This window comes from Grammomys surdaster, unplaced genomic scaffold, assembly GCF_004785775.1.
Source record: "Grammomys surdaster isolate TR1022 unplaced genomic scaffold, NIH_TR_1.0 217, whole genome shotgun sequence".
In the NCBI taxonomy this organism is placed as follows: Eukaryota; Metazoa; Chordata; class Mammalia; order Rodentia; family Muridae; genus Grammomys; species Grammomys surdaster.
The window spans coordinates 3872525-3878952 of NW_021604662.1; positions in this window are offsets into that span (position 1 = coordinate 3872525).

A 6428-nucleotide genomic window follows, 5' to 3' on the forward strand; every position below is an offset into this window, starting at 1 on the left:
AACTCCCAAAGTCTAAACCACCAGCCAGAGAGCACAAAGGGAGGGACTCATGTCTCCAAATCAAATTTTAATAGAGAATGTGTTGCACTTATGATTAAACTCACACAGAATGGACACCTCTATAAAATCTATTCTTCATGTACATGAACATTCTACTTTTCTCTATTATTAAATGTCCTTTGTCTCAGCAACTGAGAGAAATGCATGTTTCCTTATGTGTGATAAGTATGACTTTGGAAATGTTGAAAGCTTAAATTAATTTTACTACATGAAGCATAAACAACTACACATAGTGATGGGGTAATGTGATCTTCAATATATGGATATATCAAACAGGGCTTGAATTACATTTATTTCAACAAGTATTTGTTGTTTCTTTTTCTTTTTTTAATTTATTAATAATTTTATTTGTTTACATTTCAAATGTTATCCCCCTTCCCTGTCTCTCCTCCAAGAACTGCCTCACTCCTCCTCTCTCCTTTGCCTCTAAGAGAGTGCTCCCCCACCCACCCATCCACTCCCACCTTACCCCTCTAGCATCCCCCTTCTTTGAGGCATCAGGCCTCCACAGAACCAAGCACCTCCTCTCTCACTGATGTCAGATAAATCAGTTCTCTGCTACATATGTAGCAGGAGCCATGGACTAGCCTATTGTTGTTTCCTTTTAAAAGTTATTCCTATATGGCTAAAATTTCGCAAATCATCCACCTAAGTTTTCATAATATCAATATGCTATTCTCTGTAGGTACCTTATTGTTCAATTGTACATCAGAACTTAGTGTTCTACTCTACTTGTATCATTGAACTCACTGGTCAAACTGTCCCAAATACTATTTCCTACAAGACACTCTAGCATCTGGTAACCATTGTTATCTAAATGTACATTTTCTTTATCTTTCCTTTTTTCACAATTTGAAACTTATTTTATTACAATTATTATTATAATTGAGATTTTTTACAACATATGAAATTGTGTCATTAGAATCACTTCCCATATCATAATGTGAAAGACTTAAAGCAGTTGAGTGATTACTTGATTTCCTATTCACTCATCAGTTTCTGTCCATTCTGATATTTTTGTTTTGTTTATCTATCTATCTATCTATCTATCTATCTATCTATCTATCTATCTATCTATATTTGTCTTATATATTATATCCTAACTTGCAGTTTCGACTCATCTCAGTCCCTCTCTCTACCTTCTCTCTCCACCAGATCCACTCTCCCTCAATTTCCCAGAGCTATCAACTGAACATAGTATAACAAGTTACAGTAAGACTAGGCACTACCCCTAATATGAAGGCTGAATGAAGCAACTCAGTAGGATGTAAATGGTCTCAAAAGCAAACAAAAGAGTCAGAGACATCCCCCCAAACTCCCACTGTTAAAAGAAGCACAAGAATACCAAGCCACACAGCCATAACATATTATACAGAGGCCCTAGCTCAGACCCATGCTGATCTCATGCTTGCCATTTCACTCTATGTAAGCACCTATGAGCACTGCTCAGATAATTCTGTGGGCCATGTTCTTGTGGTGTCCTCAATCCCTCTTGCTCCTACTTTCCTTCTTCCTCCTCTTCTGCAGGATTCCTCTAGTTCTATCTGGTGTTTTGCTCTGGGTATCTGCATCCATAAGTTTGCTCTGGATCTTATGCAGTCCCTAAGTTGCTGGATAAAGCATTTCTGATAATGATTGGGCTAGGCACCAAACTCTGAATCTTCATATGATGACGGTTTACATTATTTTCATATCTTAGTTACTATGTTAAAATGAACAGAAGGATTCAGTCATCTCTTTTGCATAATTATTTCATTTCCTTTGGCTATGTAACCCAGGATTCACATTGCTAGATTGTGTGGTAGTAAACGATTTTATTTTATTTTTTTGAGGAACTTACATACTATTATCTATAATGGTTGTATTAATTCATATTACATAAACTTATATAATGTTATACAACAAAATGCAAAGATTCATTTTTCTCCACACCTTCAACAGTTAATTTTTATGACATTTGGATAATTGCCAATTGAGCAGGAACCATGTAATATTTCACTGTGTTTTTTGTTTGCTTTACTTTGCTAATTAGTGGTGAGTGCTATTTTTGGGAGTTTTTTTCTGGTTATTCAAGCCTTTTGCCCAGTTTTATAACTTAGGCTCGTGTTTTCTTGCTGTTTACATTTAAGGGTTTCTTCCCTATATACTTTAATTGGTAGTCCTTTAACAGATATAGGGATTGTAGATATTTTCTCTCAATTTCAGCTCACCTCATTATTCTTGATTGTCTGCTATACAGAAACTTTCTTGTTTGGAGTAATTTCATTCATCTCTTTTTGCTTTTATTGACTATGTTTCTGTGGGTCATATTAAAAACAATCATTAGCGACCCCCCTCCACCATGCCCACACCAAGAGACAGCTTGTCTCCCAGGAGGTCATAACCAGGCTCACAGGTGAGACACCCCCTGCCCCAATACCTGGCGTAACTGGGACCACCACAGTGCCCAGATGACTCAGGACCTATCCACCCTGCCAGAGACATATCATTCCTCAGGTCTACAAATGTGCCTGGGGACAGATTAGGTGCTCCAGCACTGCCTATTCACCATGCCCACAGCCATAGACACCTTGACTTCCAGAAGATCCATCATAACCAGGCTGGCAGAGATACCCTGACTAGAGGAGGTCCATCATAAGGGTCAATCACAGGAGAGACAGGCTCCATTCAAAGGCAGGAAGGCCAGTTAATACCAGAGATAACCAGATGGAGAGAGGCAAGCTTAAAAACATAAGCAAGAGAAACTAATGCTACTTGGCACCACCAGAAGCCAGTTCTACCCCAAACAGTGGGCCCTGGATACCCTAACACACCTGAAAAGCAAGATTCTGACCTAAAATCTCATTTCATAAAGATGATAGAGGACCTTAAGGAGTACATAATTAACTCCCTTAAAGAAATACAGAAGAACACAGGTAACCAGGTGGAAGCCATTAAAGAGGAAACACAAAAATCCCTTAAAGAATTACAAGAAAGCACAATCAAACAGGTGAAAGAATTAAAAAAAAACCATCAAGGATCTAAAGATTGAAAATAAAAATAATAAGGAAATCACAAAGGAAGATAACCTAGGAGATGGAAAACCCAAAAAAGGGATCAGGAGTTACAGATGCAACCATGAACAACAGAATACAAAAGATAATAGAGAGAACCTAAAGTGTAGAAGACACCATAGAAGATATTGACATAACAGTCAAAGAAAATACAAAGTGCAAAAAAGTTCCTAACTACAAACATCCAGGAAATTCAGGACACAATGATAAAAACTAAACCTAAGAATAAAATGATCTTAATGGAGGAGTTAGAGTGAAGACTGAAGGAGTTGAAAGGGTTTGTGGCCCCATGAGGAGAGCAACAATACCAACCAACCACAGCTCCCAGGGTCTAAACCACCAGCCTGGGAGCACTTAGGGAGGGATCCATGACTCTAGCTGTGTATGTAAGGGTGGAGGGCCCTGTTGGGCATAGGTGGGAGAAGAGATCCTTGGTCCCGTGAAGGCTGGACACCGTGTGTGGGGAAATTCGAGGGTAGGGAGGTGGGAGTGGGGGTAGGTAGGGGCACATCTGTAGAGAAACAGGAGGAGGGGTGATGGAATAGGGGGTTCCTTGGCGGGGGGGTGAGGTAAGGGGATAACATCTGAAATGTAAATAAAATATCCAGTAAAAAGAAAAAAGAAAAAAGAAAAGAATAATAGGAACAGAAGACTGAAAATTCCCAATTCAAAGGGCCAGAAAGTATCTTCAACAAAATCATAGAAGAAAACTTCCCTAACCTAAAGAAAGAGATGACTATTAAACATACAAGAAGTCTACAAAACACCAAATAAATTGGACTAGAAAAGAAAATCCTACCATCACATCGTTATCACAACACTAAATGCACAGAACAAAGAAAGAACACTAAAAGTGGTAAGAGAAAAAGGACAAGTAACATATGAAGGCAGACCTATCAGCATTATATCAGATTTCTCAACAGAGACTCTAAAAACCAGAATATCATGGACAGATGTCATGTAGACCCTAAGAAAACACAAATGTCAGCCCAGGCTACTATACCCAGCAAAACTACTCTCAATCACCATAGATGGAGAAACCAAGATATCCCATGAAAAAAACACATTTAAAGAATATATATCTACCAATCCAGCCCTACAGAGGATTTTAGAAGGAAAACTCAAACACAAGGACAGAATCTATACCAAAGAGAACACCAGAAAGTAACCAACTCATAAAAAGCAAAACAAAACAAAACAAAACAAAAAGAATATCAAACACACATAATGCCATCTCCAACAGCAAAAATAACAGGAGCCAACAAGCACTGGTCTTTAATATCTCACAACATTAATGGAATAAATTCCCCAATAAAAAGACATAGGCTAACACACTGGATACACAAACAGGAGCCAGTATTTTGCTGCTTAAAATAATCACACCTCAGTGATAAAGGCAGACACTATCTCAGAGTAAAAGGCTGTAAATTTTTTTTCCAAGTAAATCGTCCCAAGAAACAAGTGGAAGTAGCCATTCTAATATCCAATAAAATAGATTTTCAACCGAAAGTTATCAAAAAAGATAGGGAAGGACGTTTTATACTCATCAAAGTTAAAATCCACCAATATGAAGTCTCAATTCTGAACAACTATGCCCCAAATGCAAGGGCACCCATATTTGTAAAAGAAATGTTACTAAAGCTCAAAACACACTTTGAACCTCACACAATAATAGTGGGAAACTTTAACACCCTACTCTCATCAGTAGAAAGATCATAGAAACAGAAACTAAACAGAGACACAGTGAAACTAACAGAAGTTATGAACCAAATGGATTTGACAGACATCTATAGAACATTTCATCTTAAAAACAAAAGAATATCTGTTCATCTCAGTACCTCATGGTACCTTCTCAAAAACTGATCATATAGTTGGACACAAAACAAGTCTCAACAGATACAAGATGATTGAAATAATCCAATGCATCCTATCAGATCACGAAGGACTGGTTTTCAATAACAACAAAAACAACAGAAAGCCCATCTACTCATGGAAACGGAATAACTATCTACTCAATAATAACTTGGTCAGGGAAGAAATAAAGAAAGAAATTAAAGACATTCTAGAATTTAACTAAAATGAAGGTACAGCATACCCAAACTAATGGGAAACAATGAAAGCAGTGCTAAGAGAAAAACTCAGAGCTCTGTGTGCCTTCACAAAGAAATTGGAAAGATCCTCCACTAGCAACTTAACAGCACATCTGAAAGTTCCAGGACAAAAAGATGCAAACACCCAAGGGGAATAGATGGAAGGAAATAATAAAACTCAGGGCTAAAATTAAGCAATTAGAAACAAAGAGAACTATCCAAGAAATCAACAAAACTAAGAGCCAGTTCTCTGAGAAAATCAACAAAATAGACAAATCCTTAGCCAAACTACGTAAAGAGACACTATCCAAGTTAACAAAATCAGAAATTAAAAGGGAGACATAAAAAACAGAAACTAAGGAAATTAAAAAAATCATCAAATCTCACTACAAAAGCCTATATTCAACGAGACAGGAAAATCTAGATGAAATGGATGAGTTTTTTAGACAGATACCAGGTACCAAAGTTAAATCAGGACCAGATAAACCATATAAACTGTCCCATAACCCCTAAAGGAATAGAAGCAGACATTAAAAGTCTCCCAACCAAAAAGAGCTCAGGGCCAGATGATTTTAGTGCAGAATTCTATCAGACCTTCAGAGAAGACCTAATACAAATACTTCTCAAATATTTACAAAATAGAAATTGAAGGAATACTACCTAATTTGTTCTATGAAGCTAAAATCATGCTGATACCTAAAACACAAAAACTCAACAAAGAAATAGAACTTCAAACCAATTTTGCTTATGAATATTGATGCAAGAAATACTCAATAAAATTTTCAAAAATGGAATCCAAGAACACATCAAAAAGATAATTTACCACGATCAAGTAGGCTTCATTCCAGGGATTCAGGGATGCTCTACTATACAGAAATTCATCAAAGTAATTCACTATATAAACAAACTCAAAGACAAAAATTATATGATCATCTCATTAGACGTTGAAAATCATTTGATTAAATTCAACACCCCTTCAGGTTTAAAGTCTTGGAATGATCAGGAATTCAAGGTCCATATCTAATCATAATAAAAGCGATATAAACAAACCAACATCAAATTAAATGGAGAAAAACTTGAAGCAATTCCACTAAAATTAGAGATAAGGCAAGGCTGCCCACTCTCTAACTAGTACTCTAAGTTCTAGTTAGAAAAATTAGGCAACAAAAGGAGGTCAAAGGGATGCAAATTTGAAAGAAAGAAATCAACTTATCACTATTTGAAG